We start from the raw sequence: 26579 nt of genomic DNA, 5'->3' as shown, positions 1-26579 counted from the left end.
AAAAGCATGTGTTAGGTGACTAACAAATTAATAATAATAATAGTAATTTCTTGTCACTGAGTTCTACCATATGTTAAGCAGCCAGGAGTGATAAGGAGTGGGGGGGGGATTGTTTCATGACAGAAAAGAGTGAGATCCACGGGGGATGGGGGAGGGGCCTGAGGGGAAGGCGGAGTTAAAGTGGGGGTGGGCAGAGCCAATGAAAAGGGCTTTCTAGAACCAGGTGGAACAATGGGGGAAGGGCAGCACACCGACGTTGGCGTGAGGGAATATCTGTCAGCCAATCAACGGTCTCCTCTCCTTTTCCCTGTGGGGGGGTAAGGGAAAGCGAAGTGGCCCTCAACGCTCGGGGGGGGGGGAAATAGCTGCCAGCCAATCAGCGGGCTCCTCTACTTTCCCAATGGGAGAAGGGCAAAGCAAAGTGGCCCCAAAGCTTACGAGGAAGGGGAAACCCAGGCAGCCAATCAGCGCGCTCTCCTCTCCGAACGGGAAGGGGTGCGCTCCCCGCTTCTCCCTCCCTGCCTTTTACCTGCTACTCTCACGCTCTCCTTCTTCGGGCGGGCAGCTGCCGCCATCTTCTCCGGCCCGAGCCACCTGCCTACTGGGGAGGGGAAGGCAGAGCAACCCTTCACAGCCCAGACGCTTCCTTCCCGCTAGTAGCGTTCGTCTCCCTATATGTACATTATTCTCTTCCCTCCGGCCCCGCCCCCACGCTCTCGCTCTGTCTCCTTAGGGGCGTAAGTTTCCTCGGCCACCCCCTCGAACGTTTACGAAATGGTACGATCCGAGCCGGCGTGGCGGCGGTTGCAGAAGCATAGGCGTTACCGCGGCAACGAGGGAAAGGGGCGTGGCCTCGCGTGGGCCGAAAATCCCGCGCGCGGGAAAAAAAAAGGGAAAGGAAGCTGTAGCAGAAGGGAAGCAGGCCTGTGTATTTAACAACAGATCTAATTAATTAATTAATTTCTATTAGTGGCTTTATTCCTCCTTTTTTCCCCTGCCCCCTCAGCTAAAGTGAAAGCAGGTCAAACGCCCCTTTCTCCCATTATTATTTTATTTGTCCCGTTTATATATATCAGCCTTTCCTCCAAAAGTCACCGTGCATGGCTATCCCACCACCATGTTCTTTTATCCTCACAACAACCCTGCGGGGTAGGTTAGGCTGATGGATTGTGAATGGCTGAGGGTCATCTCGTGAGCTTTGGGGGTGAAAAGGGATTTGAACCCAGGCCCGATGCTAGCCATCAGTACATCAAACTGGCTTCCCGTGGCAATAGTACGTTCTGGGGCCAACTTAAGCGCCATCTCACTCGCTTCTCATCTACAGTATGGGGGACGGTTATAATGCTGGCCCACCTTCTGTGCTTGTAAGGATTTGCAACAAAGAAAGTTGGGGCTGCTGGAGGGACAGCTGGATGGTTATGGTTTGGGAGAGACTAATTTTCACCCCTATGCTACACCAGCACTAACCAGTTGTGGCCATGTATTGGTGCTGCTGTTTGGTTATCACACCTTAAAGCTACTATCCTCCCATAGCATGCGTTGAATCCTTTAAAAAAAACCAAAACACCAGTATTCAGCATCACACATTTCAAACTGTAACCTCCCGGGGGCAGGGATTTCTTCTTTGAAAAATGCTGTGCATATTGATGGATAACATGTATAAACATGTAATAACAATCATCATCATTACTTCTTGTAGAAGTGGATCCTGTACATTCCTTAGGTGTTCCTGTGTGTATAAATGTTTCCTTCCTTGAGTCCTGAACGCACTTTTAGTTTGGAGTAAATGATGGCCAAGTCCAAATTAGGGAAATGCAGGGAAGAAAATTCCCTTTCTTCACACTTCATAATCCAAACATCAGCTCAGCAACAACCTCTAGGACAGAGGAGGGCAACCTGGGGCCCTTCAGATGTTGCTGGTCTTCAACGCCCATCCTACCTGACCATTGACCATGCTGGCTATGGCTGATGGGAGTTGGAGTCCAGCAAAATGGTGAAGCCGTTTTCCTCCCTAAAACAAAGGAAATAAGATATAGAAAACTAGTAATGGAGTTTTTTTTATGTTTGGCTGTCGTTAAAGACACAGGGTCAATGTCATTTAAACAAGGTCGTGCCGCTATTTGTGAGTTTCCCAGAAGGACCTGGATGGAAGAACAATGCTGGATCCTTGGGCCCTTTGCCATTGAAATACATTGGGTTGCATTTAAACTAAGTCCTACTCAGAGTAATGTACCTAAGCCTGCCATGTTTATTAATTCAAATGGGTCTACTCTAAGTAGGACAATCATTAAATACCCAGCCAAAGTGCCTAGAATTACAACCTGATCCTTCTGGTAAGAATGGATAGGAAGCTCCACTGTGTTCAGCAGAACTTACTCCTAGGTAACAATTACAATTCATCAAGTTTTAACTCTATGATAGATAGATAGATAGATAGATAGATAGATAGATAGATAGATAGATAGATAGATTTAACTCTATTCCCACTACAGATGACAGCCATCCTAGTCAGTGGCCATCTCTACATCTTATAGCAGTGAATCTCCCAAGTTAACTCTGTGCTGAACCCTCTGCATGCTAACTTGAAAGCAAGTCCCACCGTGTTTTGGGGGGAAGGAGGCTCACCCCAAGGTAAATGTGCACAGGGCCTCGCCGCATTATCCCCCGCCGCAGGGAATGAATGCGGCGCTCCGGGGAGGATGCTCTGGGTGAAGGGATGCAGGAGGGCACCTGGGTACCAATGGGTACCCAGCCTTGGGAAGATGCTGATGGCGGAGGAGATGCAGGCCTCGCTGTGGTTGCGCAGCCTGTCGGTCACCGGGAGGCGCTTTCCGGCCAGCCAATCGCCGCCGCGCAGAGCCCCGGCGTTTTGCATGCGCCTGATTGACGTGGCCCTGGGGCCAATGAGGAGCTCTGGGGGCGAGCCCTGCTTCCACGCGGGCGAAGATGGTGTGAGCTGGCGGTGCGCCGCTTGTGCTGCTGCCGTTGCTGTCGTTGCAGGTGCGGGGAAACTCAGCGGGGGGAGGCAATGGGGCGGGGGGGGAGGAGGGGTCTGTTTGTAATGGGGCGGGAGGGGAAGGAGGGCGATGAGGCTTTTGCAGCGGGGCCCTCTGGGGAACGGTCCTTTTGCACGGGCGGCTGCGGTGGAGGGAAGCGCCCTTGGCAGGAAGTTGAAGGGTGCTTGGTATGTGGGGTGCCTTTTCTGGGGGGAGCGGGAGACGGCAGGCACGGTTGCTTCTGCGCTGCGACGCTTCCTGCCCTGCAAGCGCTGAAGGGGCGCCGCAGTCCTGTTGGGTGCCCTGCCCTGTCCCCGGGATCTGTCACCCTCTCTCCCCCTCTGCAAGCGCCCTCTGCAGTGCCTCAGCCCAGGGTCAGCCGGAGATGATGGGGCAAGAAGGGGTCTACTTGGCGTCCTCCCTTGGCGCCGCGTCTTTTGTAACTTCGTTTTCTCCTCCTCCCTCGAAAAAGGCTCCCAGAGTGAGAAGGCGTTTCTTCTTCCTCCTCCACCGCCGGAGCCCGCGGCCGGTGCGCGAGGAGCTCAGCGAGTGCTTTCCCCTTGCGGGAGCCCAAAGGCAGTGCGAGGGTGGCTGACTGGCTGCCGCCCTGCTCGTCCCTTGTGGGAAGCGCACGCTGAATGCAATCCTGCCCTACCTCGGCCCGAGGCCTGCAACCTTTGGGGTTCCCGATGGCCAAACGGTGCGATGGCTGCTTGGCGTTAAGAAAAGGACAAAGCGTTTTGGTGTCTTCCTGCTTCTGAGCCCCAAAAGCAGCTACCACTGGATAGTAGCTGTGTTGCAAAGTGACAACGACACGGTTGTGGTGATTGCTGTCCTGCATTGCTTTGTTCCATCTCCTGGGGGTAGAATAAAGCAGCCTTTGCCAACCTGGTGCCCTCCAGATGTTTTGGACCACACAGTTCATCACCATGGCCAAGGTAGTCCAAAATGTCTTGGGGGCACCAGGTTTTTCCTTGATTATATATATTATTTATGTTATAAACCGCTTCCTGGCCTTCAAATTAGCGTACAAGATACAATTCTAAAAACAATTGGTCACATCCACACCAGACATTTAAAGTACTATTATACCACTTTAATAGTCATGGCTTCCCGAAAAAAATCCTGGAACTGTAGTTTGTTAAGGGTTCTGAGAGTTGCCAGGAGACTCCCTATTCCCCTCATAGAGGGACAATTCCCAGAGTGGTTTAACTCTTCCCATGGAACTCCGGGAATAGTATCTCTGTGAGGGGTGTAGGGGGTCTCCTAACAACTCTCAGCACCCTGAACAAAGTACAGTTCCCAGGATGCTTTGGGGGAAGCCATGACTATTTAAAGTGACATAAGAACACTTTTAACGTATAACGTGGATGTGAGCAATAAAGCCATATCTTACAAATTCTAAAAAACAATAAAAACAGTATGCAGGCAATATTTCATAAGTGGCTGTGCCCTGTTCTCACAGTGGTTGACCAGATGTGTCAGTGGGAAGTTCACAAGCAGACATGAGCTCAATGGCACTTATACCGCCAGCACTGGTGCTTGCTATTCCTGTTTGCCAGCAACTGCTGTTCAGGAGTGTATTTCCTCTGATAACTGGAGGTTATATGCAACCATAATGACTAGTAGCCATTGTCAGCCTTATCTTCTTCCATGAGTTGCTCTAATCCCATTTTAAAGCTGTCGGTGTCAGCCTTCAGTAGCACTTGCGGTAAAGTAGATTCCATAGTTTAATTATGTGCTGTGTGATCCTCCCTTTTGTGTGGCCTTCATCTTTCCCACATTCAGCTTCCTTGGATGTCCCCCAGGGCCGGATTATCCATTAGGCTTAGTAGGCTGAAGCCTAGGGGCCCGGAGCTCTTGGGGGCCCGTGCATAAGCTAAAAAAAATAATAATATAGATTTTTCATTATGTACAAAAAGAAAATGTTTGCACTTTGCAATCACATTCATAATGTTCTAAAAGGATGGTTTAAAAGACGTAATGCACACCAGCCAAATAAAAACAGTCCATTAAACATTTTATTTGCGCCTGCGCACTGCGCCGATATTTAGTATTGATCGCTGTTTTTAATCTTCACGGTTTGTGTGTGCATACTGTATGTATAGGCAGGGTTCATTGTAAGGGGTTTGAGAAAAAATATTGCCTAAGAGGAGAAGGGGAGCCCAAACACCAATCAGCCTAGGGGCCCTGCTCAGCTTAATACGGCCCTGATGTCCCCAGGTTCTAGCATTATATATGAGAGAGAGAAAAACTTCTCACTATCCACTTTCTCTAATATATAATTTTATACATTTCTGCCATGCCGCTCCTTACTCACCTTTTTTTCTAAACATAAAAGCCCCAAGTTCCTGTAATCTTTCTTCAGCCCCTTGTTCTGTACCACAGAAAAAGAACATTTGGGTGCAGGGCTGCTTAGGCAAATTTCAACCTCATGTTTAAAGGCAAGAAAATCCAACCTAGAGAGCAACTCTGTGCAAGTTTGTAAATCATTGTGTACCTAATCACCTATGGTGACTTAACAAGTGTCTCTAAGCAACCGTGTTTAAAAAAAGGTGTGATTTTACTGTATTTTTTATGTTCACCGCCCAGAGAGCTATTGCTAGTCGGGCGGTATATAAGTCTAATTAATAATAATAATAATAATAATAATTTTGAAACTAACAGTTTATGCCAAAGATAGGTTAATAAAAATACTTGTGAGAAGGTAGATGGGGGGAAGTGCATGAGTATCATTTTAACATATGTGTTCTGCATCATGCAAACTTAGTTGCAGAGCTGTTCATGGGTATGGAAAGATTTGCCAAGAGGGGCTTCCTCCTCCGTCCCCACAAAAGTCTCTGCTTTCTGACTTGTTTTGCCTGTTAACCCTTTTCTGCAAACTGGAAAGCTGAGTTCCACCCCCTCCTTACTCAACTTCCTGTCTACCACATCCAGCCTTTAACCTCTTCCCCATCTCCGGCGTTGCTAATGCTTGCCAGGAAACTGCTTGTCAGTTGCTGCTGTAGCATCGGTGCAAGCTCTTTGGGCATCACTTGAATCATTCAGAAATCTGTATCATGCAAGAGGAGGTGGTATTAGCAGAGCTTATTGCAATGTGTGCCCCAAAGCAGGAAGAGAGCCAAGAAAGCAACAGGTTAGGATCTCCTGGAATTTTCAGCTTCAGCTGGTTATTGAATTTATAATCTTAAAGGATGCATTGGCTTGGCTGATTTCTATTAAGCATTGCAGTATTGGCCGATCTCCATGCAGCTGAGGCATTCTGTTTTCTGAATTAAAATGGGAGCACCTTTCACTCCTGCATCCCTAAAAATCTATTTTTAGAGTGACAAAGGATTATCCACGCTCACAGAAGCCTGCGTCTTATGTTTCTGCACAAGTCACTGATCTGGAAATGCCTCTTGACTGAAAGGACGCAAGCCCAGGGCACTGACTCCTGCAGAGATGCAGCAGGCAGCCTCCTGTGAGGGTAGATCATTCTGCTGCATCTCTGGAATCTCTGGACCATCCAATCTCGTGTCCTGCAGAAGAGAAGCAAATTCACCTCCAGCATGTTGGCAGAGGAAGAGGCAAGGCCTGAGCAGTAAATCACACAGAGATGCAGATGAATAGCCTCTGTTTGAGTGGGGTGTTTTAGCCTTCCATGTACCTTTAATTATTTAATTCGTTTCTCTTAGCCTGCTAGTATGTTCCAGCATACAATCTGGATATTAATGAAGCAGTGTGACCTTTTTTTTAATGGAATGACGGAACTGAACATTCTCTCATAAGAATAATAGATGAAATAGAGATGAGCAGATCTGAACCTTCTGGTAGATCTCTGGGTGATTGGAATTAAATCTGCAAGGATTCTAGCTCATTGTTTAACATGACCCCTCGCCCCCATACATATATATAAATATACCAATGAAATCTTGGCTTAACCAGGAGTGGATTTTTGGATCGATGGTCTGTAAGCTTCATTCACCTCTGGCGAATGAAGAACATATCCCTGGATTCTGAACTCTTCTGAGTCTGCGTCTGTGTTGGAATTGCTTTTTAATATGTTTTTTTAAAAAACCTTTTTTTCCTAAACAATATTTTTTAACCCTTTTTATTTAAGGTGTTTTTAAACTTTTTCTAAAAAATGTTTTTAAAGTTGTTTTGTTTTAATGTATTTTAAGGTCTGTTTTTATGATATTTTAAAGTGTTGTTAGTGCTTTTGCTTGCCGCCCTGGGCTCTTGCTGGGAGGAAGGGCGGGATATAAATCAAATAATAAATAAATAGACTTTTCCTTTCTAAGCGTTAGAATGAAAGGATTCAGATTCCGGGGATGTAAAATCTAAGAGTATATTTATTGTGCCAGCTCCAGCTGGAAGATCTCAGGGTTGTTGCTTTTATATTTGCATTTATATTTGCTTAGAACAATTCTTTTGTAGAAGGGGAAAGCAGGGTATAATTTATTTATTTATTTAGAAATGTATATATTGCTTAATAATTTGCATTTAATATACAGTGAAATGTATACAACAATGAATGTTAGCCTGGAGTCTCACTAGTCAGAACATAGTCTCTTATTTTTCAAGTGAGGTGAAGCATTTCCGTACAGCTGCAATATGCTGATTGCATATGTTTTAGGGTAGTTGTAGTTCAAAAGATGTGGAGGGCGCAAGGTTAATAAATGATCATTTGGGGCATACTTATTTGTCTGGGAAAGCCTGTCTTTTGGTTCCTTTCATGGTAAAATCTTACTTTGGTGAGATTTTGGATTGTGGTTTATCTCACACGGGTGCACAAGGCCTCTAGAAGCCAAATCTCTTTACTCCTGTGCATGGACTCAAAATACCAGTTCACTGCTGCCCTCTCATACTCATAGCTAAATATTGCCAAATAGAATATTGCCAAATGCTTTTGTGGTTGAGGCTATTCAGTAACAAGTGCAGTGCAATCCACTGTGAGATTAAACCTTTTACAGTGCTGTCCTGGTCGTGTCTTGTCATGTGTAAGCCTTGTTAGGTTCATTGGGGCTTTCTACTAGGTACTTGGACTCAGGATTGTAGCCCTAGTAAACATTCTTTTAGGCCAAGATGGGATGGATAACCTCAGGCCCCTATCTGGCCCACAAGACTCTTCCCTAGGCCATGTCCCCACCTCAGGATACACCCCTCACAAGCCTTGCTCTGCACACTATTCAATGCTTGTGCCTGGCTAAACTGTGTCTTTGAACTGTAATGATGGCTTGTCTGCCTGGGTGGAGAGATGCATGCATGTTGAAACCTGTGACTTTTTTGCAAGGCTGAGATATTATTATTGTTGTTTATTACATTTGTATACCGCCCCATAGCCAAAGCTCTTTGGGTGGTTTACAACAACTAAAAACATTAAAGACAAATATACAAATTTAAAAACACCCTTAAAAAAAACAATTTAAAAACACATGCTAAAATGCCTGGGAGAAGAGGAAATCTTGACCTGGCACCAAAAAGATAACAGTGTTGGTGCCAGATGCACCTTGTCAGGGAGATCATTCCATAATTTGGGGGCCACCACTGAGAAGGCCCTCTCCCTTGTTGCCAGACTCCCAGCTTCCCTCGCAGTAGGCACCCGGAGGAGGGCCTTGGGTGTTGAGCGTAGTGTATGGGTGGGTTGCTGTCGGGAGAGGCATTCCGTCAGGTATTGTGGTCCTAAGCTGTGTAAGGCTTTATAGGTTAAAACCAGCACCTTGAATCGAGCTCAGAAACATACAGGCAGCCAATGCAAGCAGACCAGAATCTGTTTTATATGTTCAAACCATCTGGTCCCTGTTACCAATCTGCCCACTGCATGCAGTTTTTGAACCGTCTTCAAAGGCAGCCCCATGTAGAGCGCATTGCAGTAACCTAACTTGGAGGATATAGCCTACTGTGGCAAAAGTTGCATTCCTTGCTCCACCCACCACCAGCATGGGACCCCCAGAAAGTTGCCCACAAAGGAATGAGGGATGTGGCTGTTCTTCAAGCCTCTTTTAGGCTGCAGTCTTAAACACACTTGCCAGAGAGTCACCTCACTAGAACACTGGGACTTATGAAGGATAAATGCAATTTTGTTTACATTTAAAGCCTAATCTATTAAATTGGCACTTTCCAAAACAATATGAGGACCAAAATTTGACAGCCACCCTTCAAATTTCACACTTACCCGAATTTTGCGATGCAGAAATGCATTAGGAGAAATGGCTTACAAAATGTGTGCATGAGTCAAAACTGGATACAAAACCGTGTTTATTAGGGAAAATTTGCGCTAAAATGCTGGAGGACTTTCATGAAGATTTTGGTGGGTTTTTTTTTTTTTAAATCTCAGATTGCTGCAGAACCAAATTTCAGATTGGCGTCATGCCATTAAGTGTCCGTAATTGTGAAGCACGCGTGCGTTAAGCAGCGTACGGGGGAGTATGGAGCATGTATGTTATAGCGAGGTGACTTTAAGTGAAGCGACTTTAAGCGGGGTATGCCTGTATTTTTTCCATCCCTATTTCCAAGTAATTTTGTTCAGGGTTGTTTTGTTAAACATTTGCCCGTCACTCTGAGCTGCCTGAAGTTCTTCTTCAAGCAGCTCTGTTCTTATGCCTGCAACTCCTTCACAGAACACCTATGTGAAGTCACCTCTTCACTCCTGCCAGTTCCCCCCTTCCGGATGCTGAAGCGCCGTTGTTCCTGTCTATCACGATTGACACATCCCCTCTGTTCCCATATACCACGATGTAAGTAAGCCTAAGTAGCTCCTCTTCAGGAATGGAGGTCTGTCCTCATATTGGCATGAGCCCCATGGTGAAGTCTTGGCAGAACTGGTCTATGGAGGAGGCGGCGGTCTGGGATCCAGAGAAGGGGCCCTGTGGTCTGGGACCATTGGGTGAGGAAGCTGGGGAAGGGCCAAGTGAAACGCCTGCTGACAGCCTTTCTCTCGAGGTGTTGGCCGATATAGGAATTGAACTGCCAGTCTGTCCCATTGCGTCGCCTCCAGTGGCTGTTTCATTGCCAGGCCAGCCTCCTGTTGCTGATCCACCCTAGCCCAGGAGAGGGTGCCAGAGGTGGAGTCATGGGAAGATCTGGGCTGAGTCATCTCCCCTGCCATGGACATCATTTGGCTGCACAGGCGTGAACAGACTGGACCCATTAGCCAGCCTCCCCACTGGAGTCCCTGTGTGCTTGCTCAGTCTTGAGCAGAGAGAGACGAATCCCACGCAAGTAGTAGTGCCCGCCCCATCCTTCAAAAGGGGGGCTTTTCAAGTCTTGTGACATCTTCATGTGTTGCCATGCCAAGCAGTGCATTGTAGTGATCTCAAAGTTGTTTGCTGTGTAATCTGGTCTGAGTTCCATTCCACTGCTAACCTCTGGATTAAAGCCGTTGGCTATAATCAAGCTGAAAGTCCAGAGTCTGACTCTGTCCATGACAGCTAGGACACATATAATCAGTGGCTGCAGCTAGATTATGGGACACCTTGCCCCATTAACCCCTTGCTGTTTTCTGTCAGTTTTACTAAATATAGTTTTCTCTTGATAGGCTTTTGTTATATGCAGCCAATCATCTTTGTATGCTTGGGTTCAACTGTCTCCTTGCTTGTTTGTTTTTATGAAATTGCAGTTTTAAACATCATAAGATGGCCTGAATGGTGCTTTTCCCCAGAAGAGAGGGATAACAATGTTATACTAATTAATTAAATAACTAAATGTTTTAATAAATATAGTAATACCTCAGTTAAGAAATTATCCAAGAATGAAGCCCCTGTTAAGGAAGGTTTTTTAAAAGGTGAAACTGACTAGCATCGCTTTGCTATAGATGAACTTTCAAGTGAAACTGACCAGCCTGTGTCTTTGCTTTGCTATGGGTAAACTGAGAAGCCTCTGCGGGATGAACAATCCTGTGTGTTTGCTTTGCATTAAAGAGATCGCTTGCTTTTTCCCAGGGCTGGGGAGGGAAGGATCCAATACAATTCAGAAGAGGAGAAGGGGGGAGGGGGAAGGTGCCAGGTTGACATCCTTTAAAGCCCCTGTTGAAGCTGCCCCACACCATCTATGAGAAGGTATGGGAAACTATCCCTATTTTTTCGATGTTAATGCTACCTCTGGTACCAAAGTTTCTGCTAAGGAATTAACGCCCAGGAACACATTCACTTTGCTAACCAAGGTATTACTGCAAATAAAAATAAAAGAAATTAAACAACAATGAAGAGTCTTGTGCCGTCATAAAGACCAACAAACAGTTTTTCAGATGTCACAAGAGTATTTGGGTTATATACAACAAACCTTTACTCAGGGAAGAGTAAAAAATTAATTGGGGCTATGTTAATCATGGCCATTAATTTCAGTTGGTTTACTCTGAGTAGGCCTAACATTGACTACAACTCTTTGTGGGCTTTGCTGCAACAGACTAAGAGGACAATCCAAACCCAAGATCCACCGGGGTGAGCAAGTTAGGATTTGGCATTAAGTCCTTTCTCCTGGTTTAGCCAAAGCTGGCTCAAATCAAGACCAGTGTAAGTTCAAAACAAGGGGGCATTCTGGGGGTGTGGTGGAGTCATGACCAGGCAGGGATGGACTTGTGCTGGATCCTAACTACCTTCAGCTCAGTCATGTGATTTGGCAACCCAGCGAAAGTTACACTGGCCAAAAAGGTGGTATAAGTAAAACTGTTTTAAAAGCTTGTTTTCCCTCAGCCCACAGTAGCCTCTCTCCTGAAAAGGGTTTGGATCTGGTGCACTTGACACTAGCTTCCCATACTTAGGCTTGCTTCCTATGTGGGGTGTGGGGGGGTTATGTTCTTTAAAGCACTGTGCTGGGACGCTATAGATTCTATAGTAAAGAAGAATCATTTTTATTTATTTCAAATAATAATAATAATAATTATTAGTTTATTTATACCCCGCCTTTTGGCCAAAGGCCCTCAAGCCAGCTTACAAAAACCACAAATATAAAAATGCATCAATAAAACAATACAAAATACAATCTGCAAAAATTAAATAACAATACACATAATAGCTCTTAATGGTGGCTTTATCCGTGGTACAAGTAACTGCATTTTCTGTGTTAAATATTGCCAAATCTAAAGAAATTGCATCATGATATGGGGCTCCAAGAAGCTAAACAAGTTTCTCAAATGTTTTTAAACAAAGCTATGAAATAATAAGATTTGCTATTGTTTTTTTAAAAGGAAACAGGCTATTGCAGATAAATGTGGTATAAAAAAGCATCCTCTATTAAAAGACTTGTGCATAGCATAGCTGGTGCAGATCCTTGCCTCACATCTTGACAGCTAAAGCAGACAGACTAATGGTCTGACTACACGCTAATTTGTGTGTGTTGTGTTAGGAATTAACCCTGCTCATCCCTAGGATGGATTCTGTTTCTTGGTCACACAACAGTGTGACATAATGTAAAGAACTGCGCTGCTGTATTATGCTCCTTTGCTCTTACTGTGGATCAAGAAAAGTTGTGTATCTCCTACCAAAATACAAATAAGTAAATCGGATGAACTGTCTTTTGAGGAAGATACCTCCCAGTGCAAAGTGTGGTGTAACACTGAGCAATCACAGGATGGCCTGTAACAAGATTCTTACGATTGCACAATTCTACATGTGGATGCAAAGGGACTACTGAGTCTAGCTATCCCACTGTTTCAAAATCCAATGTTTGCAGGATTCCCTGTGTGTGACTTAAAGGGACTGTCTGTCCTTCCCCCATACATGCACACAAATGTCCTCTTGTGCATAACGGCACAAGACTCAGCCTGTGTTGAAAGTTGTCCGTAGAGCCACAGGGAAATTTGCTTTCTCCAGCAAAGCACCAGTTTGTTCTGGCAGCTTCTCTTTCTGACTTCAGGACATTCCTTTTGTTGCCCCAGTTTCGGGTCCTGCATCAGGATATTCTCTTGTATGCCAAACGTAGTAGCAGACTGCTCTGTCACTCTGGCCCAAATCAGCTGCTTATAATATCCTTGCCTGCACACATTTCAAAGCTGAGATAAAGCAAGGAAGGTGAATTGAGGTCCTGCATGAGCTGAAACCAAGAACTAGATGCCTGATATAAAACTCTTGGCACACTGAATTTAAAGTTTTGTCTCTGTCACCTGGTATTCAGTGTCTTTTGCTTGTGTTGCTTGGGAAGGTTGAGATTACTCTTGGTTATAATGGCTAACAGCTGTGGATAGACCTGTCTCGTGGTATATTTTTTTTAACCTAATCCATTATATACTTTAAAAAAAAGCTAATGGTCATTACATCTTGTAGCAATGAGCTCCATAAGTTAATTACACCTTGTGGGTTCTTACATTAATTGGTCTTGGATCTCCTGCCAGCCAACTTCACTTGGTGACCTTAAGTTCTAGTTCTCAAGCCAGCCTCTCCCCCACCATTTATTTATTTATTTATTAAATAATCCTTTAACCGCAGTGCTTTTGCCTAAGTGCAACATCTCTCAATTCAAGCCTACCCAATGTTTTAAGGTGGTATTCAATTAAGCCATACTCAGAGCAGACCTGTTGAAATGAATGAACCTAAGTTAGTAATGTCCATTAATTTCAATGGGTCAACTTCCAGCCATACTTGGAGATGCTGGGAGGTTGAACACTAAGCCTCGTACCAAGTCCATCTAGCTCAGTGCTGGCCGCACTGGCTGCATTCACATGTAACAATAAGGCACAGTTTCTGGCTTATCATTTATTGTGGACAGTTCCAAATCTTTCCCACTTTGCTCCTTCCCTGATATAAACAAACAATGAATGCCTGAGTTCTCATTACGTCTAAACCAGGAGGTGTTGCTTCTTCTTCCCTTACAAGCCAAAACAACCTATAAGCCAAAAAATAACCCATGGCTTCTGATTTGGTAGCAAGAAAGCCATTTGTCCCTCCATTTTTATTTTTAAAAAAACAGAACAAAAAACCTTCCTTAGACTGGCTGCATATGTGTTCCAGTCATGACAAAGAAGCAAAGTTTCTAGATATTCTAAATGACTATTCCCTAGATCAGTTGGTCATGGAACCGACCAAAGGGATGGCAACCCTGGACTTAATCCTCAGTGGGGACCGGGACCTGGTGCGAGATGTAAGTGTTGTTGAACCGATTGGGAGCAGTGACCACAGTGCTATTAAATTAAACATACATGTAACTGGCCAATTGCCAAGAAAATCCAACATGGTCACATTTGACTTCAAAAGAGGAAACTTCACAAAAATGAGGGGATTGGTAAAAAGAAAGCTGAAAAACAAAGTCCAGAGGGTCACATCACTCGAAAATGCTTGGAAGTTGTTTAAAAACACTATATTAGAAGCTCAACTGGAGTGCATACCGCAGATCAGAAAAGGTACCGCCAGGGCCAAGAAGATGCCAGCATGGTTAACGAGCAAAGTCAAGGAAGCTCTTAGAGGCAAAAAGTCTTCCTTCAGAAAATGGAAGTCTTGTCCGAATGAAGAAAATAAAAAAGAACACAAACTCTGGCAAAAGAAATGCAAGAAGACAATAAGGGATGCTAAAAAAGAATTTGAGGAGCACATTGCTAAGAACATAAAAACCAACAACAAAAAATTCTATAAATACATTCAAAGCAGGAGACCATCTAGGGAGACAATTGGACCCTTGGATGATAAGGGAGTCAAAGGTGTACTAAAGAACGATAAGGAGATTGCAGAGAAGCTAAATGAATTCTTTGCATCTGTCTTCACAGTGGAAGATATAGGGCAGGTCCCTGAACCTGAACTAACATTTGCAGGAAGGGATTCTGAGGAACTGAGACAAATAGTGGTAACGAGAGAGGAAGTTCTAAGCTTAATGGACAATATAAAAACTGACAAATCACCGGGCCCGGATGGCATCCACCCGAGAGTTCTCAAAGAACTCAAAGGTGAAATTGCTGATCTGCTAACTAAAATATGTAACTTGTCCCTCGGGTCCTCCTCCATGCCTGAGGACTGGAAAGTGGCAAATGTAACGCCAATCTTCAAAAAGGGATCCAGAGGGGATCCCGGAAATTACAGGCCAGTTAGCTTAACTTCTGTCCCTGGAAAACTGGTAGAAAGTATTATTAAAGCTAGAGTAACTAAGCACATAGAAGAACAAGCCTTGCTGAAGCAGAGCCAGCATGGCTTCTGCAAGGGAAAGTCCTGTCTCAGTAACCTATTAGAATTCTTTGAGAGTGTCAACAAGCATATAGATAGAGGTGATCCAGTGGACATAGTGTGCTTAGACTTTCAAAAAGTGTTTGACAAGGTACCTCACCAAAGGCTTCTGAGGAAGCTTAGCAGTCATGGAATAAGAGGAGAGGTCCTCTTGTGGATAAGGAATTGGTTAAGAAGCAGAAAGCAGAGAGTAGGAATAAACGGACAGTTCTCCCAATGGAGGGCTGTAGAAAGTGGAGTCCCTCAAGGATCGGTATTGGGACCTGTACTTTTCAACTTGTTCATTAATGACCTAGAATTAGGAGTGAGCAGTGAGGTGGCCAAGTTTGCTGACGACACTAAATTGTTCAGGGTTGTTAAAACAAAAAGGGATTGCCAAGAGCTCCAAAAAGACCTCTCCAAACTGAGTGAATGGGCGGAAAAATGGCAAATGGAATTCAATATAAACAAGTGTAAAATTATGCATATTGGAGCAAAAAATCTGAATTTCACATATACGCTCATGGGGTCTGAACTGGCGGTGACCGACCAGGAGAGAGACCTCGGGGTTGTAGTGGACAGCGCGATGAAAATGTCGACCCAGTGTGCGGCAGCTGTGAAAAAGGCAAATTCCATGCTAGCAATAATTAGGAAAGGTATTGAAAATAAAACAGCCGATATCATAATGCCGTTGTATAAATCTATGGTGCGGCCACATTTGGAATACTGTGTACAGTTCTGGTCGCCTCATCTCAAAAAGGATATTATAGAGTTGGAAAAGGTTCAGAAGAGGGCAACCAGAATGATCAAGGGGATGGAGCAACTCCCTTACGAGGAAAGGTTGCAGCATTTGGGGCTTTTTAGTTTAGAGAAAAGGCGGGTCAGAGGAGACATGATAGAAGTGTATAAAATTATGCATGGCATTGAGAAAGTGGATAGAGAAAAGTTCTTCTCCCTCTCTCATAATACTAGAACTCGTGGACATTCAAAGAAGCTGAATGTTGGAAGATTCAGGACAGACAAAAGGAAGTACTTCTTTACTCAGCGCATAGTTAAACTATGGAATTTGCTCCCACAAGATGCAGTAATGGCCACCAGCTTGGATGGCTTTAAAAGAAGATTAGACAAATTCATGGAGGACAGGGCTATCAATGGCTACCAGCCATGATGGCTGTGCTCTGCCACCCTAGTCAGAGGCAGCATGCTTCTGAAAACCAGTTGCCGGAAGCCTCAGGAGGGGAGAGTGTTCTTGCACTCGGGTCCTGCTTGCGGGCTTCCCCCAGGCACCTGGTTGGCCACTGTGAGAACAGGATGCTGGACTAGATGGGCCACTGGCCTGATCCAGCAGGCTCTTCTTATGTTCTTATGGATATGAGCAGAGTAACTCAGTGTGTGTATTTACCTAAGAAGCAGGCTTTTACCCTGCATTTAAATCACTGAGTCTTAAGACTTAGTAAAATAAGAACAGCTACTTTATTTATAGAAATAAATAGCAGATAAGGAAAGGCATACCTAGTTCTAACTAAGTTGGAGGTGCAATGCCCAGACTTGGATATTGCCCTCATGGCTCAGGAGAGAGAGCAAAGACAAAGATGTCTCCTCTGAGCATATCGGTTTACAACAGAAGGAAGTTAGGCAGAGAAGAGCACAGGTAAAGGTAGGCAAGCCTAGCCAGCTGGAGGACCCTACCTCTATTTTCCTTCTGGAATACAGTAGGTCCCTGCTTTACAGCACTTCGCTTTACAGTGCTTCGCTACGCTTTGTATTGTGATGGGTGACTTCAATGCCAGGTCTGGCCCCCACAATGATGCACTATTTGCATCAAACCTCTGGGGGGGGCGAGGACACTACCCCCTACTTACCACCCTATGTCCGGTCCTCTAAGGATCTTAAGATAAATTATGGGGTTATATGTTTAAATCGATTCCTTGCTAGCCACAACCTAATAATGCTGAATGGCCACAACCAGATAGATCCATGTGCGGAAGTCACCTACATTTCTGGCCTAGGATGTAGCGTCATCGATTATGTTTTAATTTCGCATTTCCTGTTTGAGTTCATTTTAAACTTTTCTGTTGGCTTTAGACAGGACAGTGATCACCTTCCCCTTACTTTTTCTATATATCTACCAGTAATGGGTCGATTGCTCCATACCCACAATCCAATGGCCAATCCAAAAAATTATTTCACTCACAAAAGGACCTTTTGGACTCCCAATGTAGCCTCAAAACTGACCTCTTTTCTAAATTCCCCCTCCGCTTTGTCCTTGCAGCAGGAGATCATTTTTGCCACCGATCCAAATTTAGCGTTGATGGCATATAAGTCTCTAACCTCAAACCTCAAAGCCACTATTACGATGTCATCATCTTCTTTAAGGGCTCCTTCCTTCCTTGGTACTCCCAGATGGTTTGATAAGGATTGCCTAGGCGCCAAGAGACAGTTGAGACGGATATATCACCATTACCGACAGCTAAATCTAATTACCCTCCCCTCTGAGTATTTCACTATCAAAAAGAAATACAAGCAAATGATAGTCACCAAAAAAAGGCAGGTGATGCATGAAGACTGGAAAGCCTTAATCCAAGCTTCCAGGACAAAAACTTCGCAGTGTTTTTGGGGGATTGTTTCTGGCTCTTTGAGACCACTAAATCCGGCCCCTTGCCACATATCTCCATATCTCTGGGAAAAAAATTTCTCTGCTTGCAATGAGACTGCAAACGCAGGCCTTTTTGACAACCCAATAAATCTTCCCACATGGCCACCAGTAACTCAAAAAGAAATTGCCGTATTGATTGCCTGCATGAAATCCGGCAAAGCTCCTGGTTCCGATAATATTCTCTCTGAAATGCTGAAAGCCCACCAAACTTGGTGGGCCCCTCTCCTTGCAAATTTCTTTACTTTAATCAATAACTCGGGATGTATTCCTGAGTCATGGCTCGAATCCATAGTAATCCCTATATTCAAAAAAGGGAACATTGAGGACCCTGCAAATTACCGCCCAATTAGCCTCCTTTCCATCATTGGTAAACTTTATGCCTGCTATTTAAAAGGGAAACTCTCCTCTTGGTTAGAGGAGGAAAACATTCTCGGGAGAGAGCAGGCAGCTTTTAGGAAAGGGAGGTCTGGGATTGAGCATTGTGTGATCCTAAATCACTTAGCCGAAAAATATAAGAACCGTTGGGGAAATGGCTTGTTTGTTGCCTTTGTCGATTTGAAATCGGCCTTTGACTCCATCCCCAGGGAGATACTATGGGCAAAATTTGCTAAATCTACAATTGATAAGCGACTCCTGTTTCTAATTAGTCGACTGCATCACCTCACATTTCTTCGTGTTAGGTGTAGTCGTGAAGGACATCTTACAAATCCTATTAATACAACAAAAGGAGTTAGACAGGGCTGCATTCTTGCCCCGCTATTATTCAATTTTTTTATGAATGACTTGTCTCTTTACTGTCAATCCCCGGATTTTCACCCCCCAAACTAGCGAACCTGCACTGTCCACTGCTATTGTATGCAGACGACGCTGCTCTCTTATCCGTATCTAAAGTTGGTCTTAAACGCTTAATTAGATCTTTTATGAGCTATTGTCATGAAAATAAATTGATTATAAATTTTTCAAAAACTAAGATATTAGCTTTTGCTAAACACTCTCCTACTCATGAATGGACAATCAATACCCATAAAATTGAACAGGTTTCCCATTTTAAATACCTTGGGTTATTATTTCACTCATCACTGTCTTGGACTCCCCATATTAGAGGAGTCATCTCTACCGCTCGAAATTCAGCCAATGGCATTCGAAGATTCTTTTTCACCAAAGGAGGACAATATATCCCGGCAGCCACTAAGGTTTTCAGATCTAAAACTATTTCCCAACTTCTTTATGGGGTACCTTTATGGATTGGCGCTTTCAATCCCTCAATGGAGGCAGTTCTATCCCAATTTCTTAGACAAATTCTAGGTGTTCCAAGATGTGTTCCATCGGCGGTCCTCAGGTTAGAAACTGGTCTAACTTCCCTTAAGTCCCAAGCCTGGATGGCTGCCCTAAAATTTTGGCTTAAAATGTCATATGAATATTCTTCTGGTTATCTCCCTTTACTTTGGGAAGATCCTTTCATTTCAAAATGGGCCCAAACATTTACAAACTATCTTGCAAGTATTGGCCTCTCAATTGAACATCTGGCGTCTCAGGATCCAAAGTCAGCTAAGCTTTCAATCCTGACTCGTATCAGTGACATGGACTTTCAAAATTCCATCACCGCAGCCACTTCAACCTGTTCCCCTATTCACTTTGGTTTAAGTTTTGCGCCATTACTTAGTGCCCCCTATTTAGAATACCTCACGATCCCCAAATATCGTCTAGCCTTTATGAAAGCTAGATTCAACTGTCTCAATTCTGCCTTACTAGAAGGTAGATTCCAGCGCATTCCTTATGCAAATCGCTTATGCCCATGTGGTGTCAGCGCCATAGAAACCTTATTTCACGTCGTCTTTGAGTGTTCTTTATATGATGATATTCATTTTAAATTTATAACACATATTATAAATAAATTCCCTCATAAACCGCTCGACCGCTTACTTTTTTATCTTTTGTCTGCGGCTAGCAGGGATACTACCCTGCTAGTAGCTAAATACATTTTTGCGGCCCAATCAGCTCGAAGGGTATCTACCCCCTCAGATGTTCCTGCTATTCCATGTAACTGTTTTATTGTTCCATAGTTTTTACTGTTTTATTATGATTGTTGTCTCTGTATATTTTGTTAAAATTGTACATAGCTTTTACATAAACTTTCTGGTCTATGACTGTAATAATATTAAATTTAAAAAAAATTAACAGTGCTTCGCTAATGCAGCAGTCTCAATTAGATGCAATTAGACTAAAGCCCCACTCATACGGCGCTTGTTCCGCTTTTACAGTGGTTTTCAGGCGTCGCACGCCATTCTATTCAATGAGTTCCACTTTTCAGCGGTTTTTGCTTTTCAGCAGGGGTCCGGAATATAACCCGCCATATGAGTGGGGCCCTACTGTACAAACAAAAGAACCCAAACAGGAGTTGCTCTTGCCCCACTTCCAACACCCTTCTCAATGAGTGTTTGGACTCATCTTAGTCTGGTGTCTCAGCTTTGACCATTCCGCCTTGGGTGCCCCTGCTAGGAGCTTAGCCTCTTGGTCTAGACTCCTGACGCCATTGCTCTCAGCTTCTTCTGCACTCTCAAACCCTACCACCACGTTAAGGTGTGTATCCTAGAGGGGCGCATTGGAATTAGTGGAGATAAAAACATAAGAAGAGCCTGGAGGATCAGGCCAATGGCCAATCCAGCCCAGCATTCTTCTCTCACAGCAGCCAACCAGATACCCATTATGGGAAGCAGGACCTGAGCACAAGAGCACTGTCTCCCCTCCTGCAGTTTCCAGAAACAGGTATTCAGAAGCAAACTACCTCTGACTAAGGAGGCAGAGCGTAGGCATCACGGCTTGTAGCCATTGAAAGCCTTTCCCTCCATGAATTTATCTAACCCTCTTTTAAAGCCATCTGAGTTGGTGCACGTCACTGTGTCTTGTGGGAGCAAATTGCATATTTTAAGTATATGCTATGTGAAGAATTACTTTCTTTTGTCAGTCTGAATCTTCCAACATTCAGCTTCACTGAATGTCCACCGAGTTCTAGTGTTATGCAAGAGAGAGAGAAACTTTTCTGTGTCCACTTTTTCCACGCCATGCAAACTTCTACACTCTTCTGTCATGTCACCTCTGACTTGCATTTCTCTAAACTAAAAAGCCCCAAATGCTTTCCCCTTTCCTCATAGGGGAGTCGCTTCATCCCCTTGATCAATTTGGTTGCCCTTTTCTGAACCTTTTCCAGCTCTACAATATCCTTTGAGGTGAGGCAACAGAAACTACACAATACTCCAGATGTGGTTGCACCACAGATTTGCACAACGGCATTATGATATCAGCAGTTTTATTTTCAATATCTTTCCTAATGATCCCTAGCATGGAATTTGCCTTTTTCCACAACTGCCACTTACTGGGTCTACATCTTCATCAAGCTTTCCACTACGACCCCAAAGTTTCCTTCCTGGTCAGTCACCACCAGTTCAGACACCATGTGAATTTTTTACTTCAATATGCTTGTTTACATTGAATTGCATTTGCCATTTTACCACACATCCACTCAGTGTAGGTAGATTCTTTTGGAGCTCTTCGCAATCCCTTTTTGTTTTAACAACCCTGAACAATTTGGTATCATCAGTAAATTTGACCACCTCACTGATCACCCCTAACTCTAGATAATTTGTGAACAAGTTAAAAAGCAGAGGTCCCAATACCAATCCTTGGGGGATTCCCCTTTCTACAACCCTCCACTAGGAGAACTGTCCATTTTCCCTGGATGCCAATCCATCACGTGGGTAGTAGTCTGTCGTCTGAGTCCAAGGACAGGAAATGCATTGAAGTTTGCAGCTTGAGGGGGCGTTGCTGGCCTGCAGACCCCAGTTCATTTCCTGTCCTGGTCCAAGGCAGACGCATCACAGAACTACTCTCCATGTGAGTTCTTCCCAATCCTTTAAATTCCCTGATTTTTTGCTCCTTCTTTCTCTGGGGCGACGGGGCCAAAGTTCCCTTCCCCCCTTTTTATCCATCTTTTTGTCCTTTTAACTTTTTAAAAAAGTTTTTTTGGCGCGAATGGGTGCCATTTTTGTCTGGCCCCACTGAGGCCGCGTGGTCGGGAGCCTGACTCAGCCTTGCCGGGGCTGCGCAATGGGGCCTCTCCTCTTATTTCATGACTGCTAAGCTTACTCAGGAATCTTTGGTGAGGTACCTTGTCAAAAGCTTTTTGAACATCCAAGTACACTATATCCACAGAATCACCTCTATCAATATGCTTGTTGGCATTGTCAAATAACTCTAATAGGATAGTGAGACAGGACTTATCCTTGCAGAAGCCATGCTAGTTCTGCTGCAGCAAGGCTCACTCCTCTATATGCTTGGTTATTTTATCTTTAGCAATACTTTGTACCAGGTTTTTCAGGACAGGCATTAAGCTAATTGGCCTGTAATTTCCAGGATCCTCTCTGGATCCCTTAATTGAAAGTTTGGTGTTACATTGGCCACTTTCCAATCCTCAGGTATGGAGTCGGATCTGAGTGACAAGTTACATATTTTTGTTAGAAGATTAGCAATTTCACATTTGAGTTCTTTGAGAACTCGCGGGTGGATGCCATCTGGACCCAGCGATTTAATCAGTTTTTATTTTCTCTATTATACCTAGAACTTCATCTCTCGTCACCATTATGTGCCTCAGACTCCCTTCTTGCAAAGGTTAGTTCAGGCACAAGGATCTGCCCTATATCCTCCATTGTGAAGACGGATGCAAAGAATTCATTTAGCTTCTCTGCAATCTCCTTATCCTCCTTTAGCACATCTTTGACTCCCTTGTCACCTAAGGGTCAAACTATCTCTGTAGATGGTCTCCTGCTTTTAATGTATTTAAATAATGTTTTGAAGGAAGTCTTCTTGCCTGTAATAGCTTATTTGACACTGTTCATTAACCACACCAGCATCTTATTGGCTCTGGTGATACCTTTCGTGATCTGCGGTATACACTCCAGTTGAGCTTTTAATATTGTTTTTTTAAACAGTTCCCAAGCATTTGGGAGTGATTTAACCGTGTGGGTTTTGCCTGTGAACTTTCTTTTTATCAGTCACCTCATTTTGGGGAAGTTTCTTCTTTTGAAGTCAAGGATCAGATAGCAGGTGGCTGGAAAGATCACCTGGATTAGCTTTTCAGATCTGTCCGAGCCCTGTGTGGAGATGCCAAGGATTGGATCTTGATCCTCCCATATGTGAGGCAGGTGCTGTCCTAGGCCAACTGAATTTTCCTCTAGGATTTGTGTGCTAGTTTTTTGGAAACATAAAAAGAACTTGCACAGCTCAGCTGATTGCACTGATTCAGGAAACACTGACTCTGCAGAGCTTGCAGCTGTCGTGGAGACATTTCTAAGGCAAAGGGCCCTGAGAATGCTAACTGCAAAGGGTGCACACTTTCCAGGTATGTGGGTGGGCAGCTTAGCAGAGTGATATTGGGATGCATCAGCATTGATTGATTGAGTGCATCAAAGTATTCATGAATATTTGCTACACAGGAAAAAAAGTGCTGCTACATCTGGCAAATAAGAATCCTTAACATCCTGGATAATGTCTCCCCCCCTTTTGTCCCATTCCTAGGGGTAGGGGAGAAATTAAGTTTGGTCACATTTAAATGTGGATCTACCTAATGTGCACTTAACAAAATAATCCGGGAACCTAAACACAGCTATCCTTTGAAATTCACACTTCCCCTAATTTTGTGATACAATTCTCCAACCAAAATATATTTTGGGGGGAGTTATTTTTTTGTTTTGTTTTTAAATGTCTGTATTAGGGGAAAGTGTGCACTCAAAAAATGCCTTAGTGAAAATGACATCTAGAACTGCATCAAGTTAGTCTTTTTAATCTCAAACTGATGCAGAAATGTGGCACATTGAACGTATGACTGTAAAAATGAGAGACCAAAATGGATGGGCTCCTCCATCCTTCCCTGTCGGATAGGACCTGGTGGCTGAGTTTGGCGGTTCATTTAGTCCCACATCTTATTCCATCAGTGGCCAGTGTCATGCCTGCATCAGAAGACTCCTCAGAGGAGGAGGAGGAGGAGGAGGGTTGCCAGGTTCATGGCCTGAGACTGATCCTGTATCTTTAGGAGACGAGAAAGTCAGCCAAGTGCAGGTGTTCTTGCAACACTGTGATGGGAAAAACCACAAGGTGAAATTCTCCCTTACCCCTGCACACCTTTTAAAGATACAGAAGACCTCTTGGTTGCCAGGCCCAGCTGTAGAACATTACAGCTATAGAACATTCCTTCAGATCAGTTTGCAACAGCAGAAGGCAGCAAAGCTGGCCACCCACAAATATCTGCTGGATCTGCTAGGATTTGCATTTTTGCTGTCCTGCCCGAAGTCGAGGGATTCAGACTCGGCTGGGGCTTTTCCTCTTTTTATTAAAGTAATAGATACATCCAAAGCACTTCGCCTGATTAACCTAGCTACTCTTTCTAGGAACTCAGCTCTGCTCTAGCTCTGACTAAGCATGACCTCGCGACTCTAAGACGTTGACTCCGCAACTGGGTCCCCCCCGAGTCCGGTTAAGTAGGCTCGGATCGTGCGCGCAAACGAAGACTCTGCCACAGCTCAGTCTGTTGAACTTCCCTCCTCAAGCGCCTCTGAGCATGGCGTGAAGGTGGTTTGATCTCAGCTTCCCCCTCCGATGGAGGGCGCTGCTAGCTGTCAGTTTGGGCGTGGGAAGCCGGGCAGCGCTTGGCTGGGAAACTGTCTGTCGTGCAAAGTGAATCTCTGGCGGCAGCAGTGGTGTCCAGCGTGTCCAGTTGGAGAGTGTTAGACGTGCCCAGGGGATCAGGAGCTGAGGGGGTTGAGCTGTCAAAGATGGGGCTGGGGCACCCCACGAGTCCACCCCACTGTCTGCCCCCTCTCAGCGGTCCTAGTCCAAGTCCTCATCCTCTGTTTCGCCCTCACCTATCCACCCTCTCCCTGCATGGCTCACAACAATTACAAGGCCCTAGGCTGCTACTGGGAGGAAGGGTAGGATATAAATCTAATATCCCAGTGGCCCACTGACAAGGAGCCACCAGCCACTGCTGTTCAACTCACAGGAAGGCCAGTTCTAATGAGCAAATGAAGTTTTCGTTAACCTATGGCCCTACAGAAGTTGGTGGACTCCAGCTCCCTGGCCCACTGGCCATGCTAGCTGTAGCTGATGGGCATTGGGGTCCAGCAACATCTGGAAGGCTATAGGTTAGCTACCCCAGCTTTAGCTAATGAAGCCTAGCAGGGGGAAGGCCTGTTGACCGTTGGCAAGCTGGATCCCAGCCCCCAAAGCAAGTAACTGCACCCTATTTCCATGCCACAGATTCAGCCACAGTTTGGTTTGTAGGGAATAAATGTTTTCAACTTGGAAGAATGAGAGAAATTCTACTCCTCAGTGTTAAACTCTCTCTCTTGGATTTTGTGCGTATGTGAAGTGTTGTGTGTTTTGCCTGCTAGATTTATCCTAGACCTGATTCTCACCAAGAAGGAAAGACTGAGGCACAGGGCTGTGGGCTGCTCTTTCACTGGTGGAGCAGTCAGTGTCAACACTCTTTGGCTGAAAACCTGTCTCTTCCTCCAGGCCTTTGATGGGAATGTAGTTTATTAAACCCCCGGTATTGTCATTGAAAGCAGATTCAGGCTTGAGTAGGGTTGTTGGGGAATTCTGTCAGAAACGGAAATGGGAACAGAAATTGCCCCCGTTCATATGTTTGCCCAATGTAAGGGCTAAATCACGCGGGTGAATGCGAGTGGAATTCACAAGTGTTTTAGTCCACTAACGTTACATACATAATTTATATTCTTTATTGTTTTTGACATTTCCCTTCCACTGAAATGGAATGAAATTGCAGCCATAGTTAGTTTCAGCCATAGCGGATAGTGAGATGAGTAAGGTGGGTGTTAACGGAAGCTAAACTATAGCAGAACTGAAACAGCTCTGATTGCAATTAAAACGGCACGGGATGGAAATCGCAGCCTCCTTACATCCCTAGGTTTGAGATGGGCTTATTGTCTTATTGACTGATTTTATTCTGGGTTTTTGCTATAGGGAGATCTTTAGCTTAGTGGTAGAGCGTTTGCTTTGCATGTAGGAAGTCCCAGGTTCAAATCCCTGGCAGCGTCTCCAGGTAGGGCTGCGAAAGATGTTCTGCCTGAAAGCCCTAGAGAGAGCTGCCACCTGGTCTTTAGCTGGTTGGACAGGACCCACTACAGGGTCACCACTTGATCTAAGGTGGGCTGCAATAGCAGCACTACTACCATACAAATATGTGGTTTAAAAAATCGAGGTATGGGTCCCCAAATGCACATTTAGGTTTAAGATGGGTCTTGGATCTGAAAAGGCTGGAGCCAGATGGACCAGCGGCCGGAGTCTATATGAGACACCTCCCAATCTGTGTATTGCTTTAAATGTGATCTGCCCTGAGATCGCTTGCACTGAGGGGCAGGAAAGAAACTTTATTGGATAAATAAACATAAATAATGAGGTGGGCGTTGTGGGGATTTGGAGAGGAAATGATTGTTTCGTCTTGGGATTTGTGATACTGAGGAAAGGAAAAACTGAGTGTAGTCAGCTGTGCACCCTGGACTTCAGGAAAGCTGGTTTCAGCAAGTTTATAGAAAGTACTGGGTCAGATCCCATGGGTGGAATTACTCAAGGGGAGGGAGACAGATATGGGCGGGCATTGCTTAAAAGTGAAGTGCTGAATGCATGATTGCAGACTTTTTCAATGAGCAAGAAAAAACAGGAGACTGCTCGATCAGGAGTGGGCAGTAGCCGCTGGTGGCTCCATGTCAGTGGGGCAGTGGAATGTGCTCTGGGTTTTAGTCTGAACTTGCA

The 26579-nt window shown here is 44.7% G+C and overlaps 2 protein-coding genes across 7 annotated transcripts in view; one reads left to right on the top strand and one right to left on the bottom strand.

Annotated features, from left to right (window-relative positions):
• NPHP4 (nephrocystin 4) overlaps window positions 1-724 on the bottom strand; it is a 172056-nt gene extending 171332 nt beyond the window's left edge. For all 3 annotated transcript variants that reach the window (XM_061601417.1, XM_061601422.1, XM_061601421.1), the window contains exon 1: window positions 530-724. The gene's annotated coding sequence lies outside the window, so the exon portion shown is untranslated. The remainder of the gene's footprint in view (window positions 1-529) is intronic.
• Window positions 725-2913: 2189 nt separating this feature from the next.
• Window positions 2914-26579, top strand: part of KCNAB2 (potassium voltage-gated channel subfamily A regulatory beta subunit 2) — a 137329-nt gene continuing 113663 nt past the window's right edge. For 2 of the 4 annotated variants that reach the window (XM_061600964.1, XM_061600959.1), the window contains exon 1: window positions 2914-3000. The gene's annotated coding sequence lies outside the window, so the exon portion shown is untranslated. Of the gene's footprint in view, window positions 3001-3098; window positions 3185-6082; window positions 6133-26579 lie in introns of those variants that run through there. The other 2 variants (XM_061600960.1, XM_061600962.1) reach the window with 2 other exon arrangements.

The sequence above is a fragment of the Rhineura floridana genome, chromosome 18 (genome assembly GCF_030035675.1).
Source record: "Rhineura floridana isolate rRhiFlo1 chromosome 18, rRhiFlo1.hap2, whole genome shotgun sequence".
Classification (NCBI taxonomy): Eukaryota; Metazoa; Chordata; class Lepidosauria; order Squamata; family Rhineuridae; genus Rhineura; species Rhineura floridana.
This window is presented reverse-complemented; position numbering and strand designations above follow the sequence as displayed.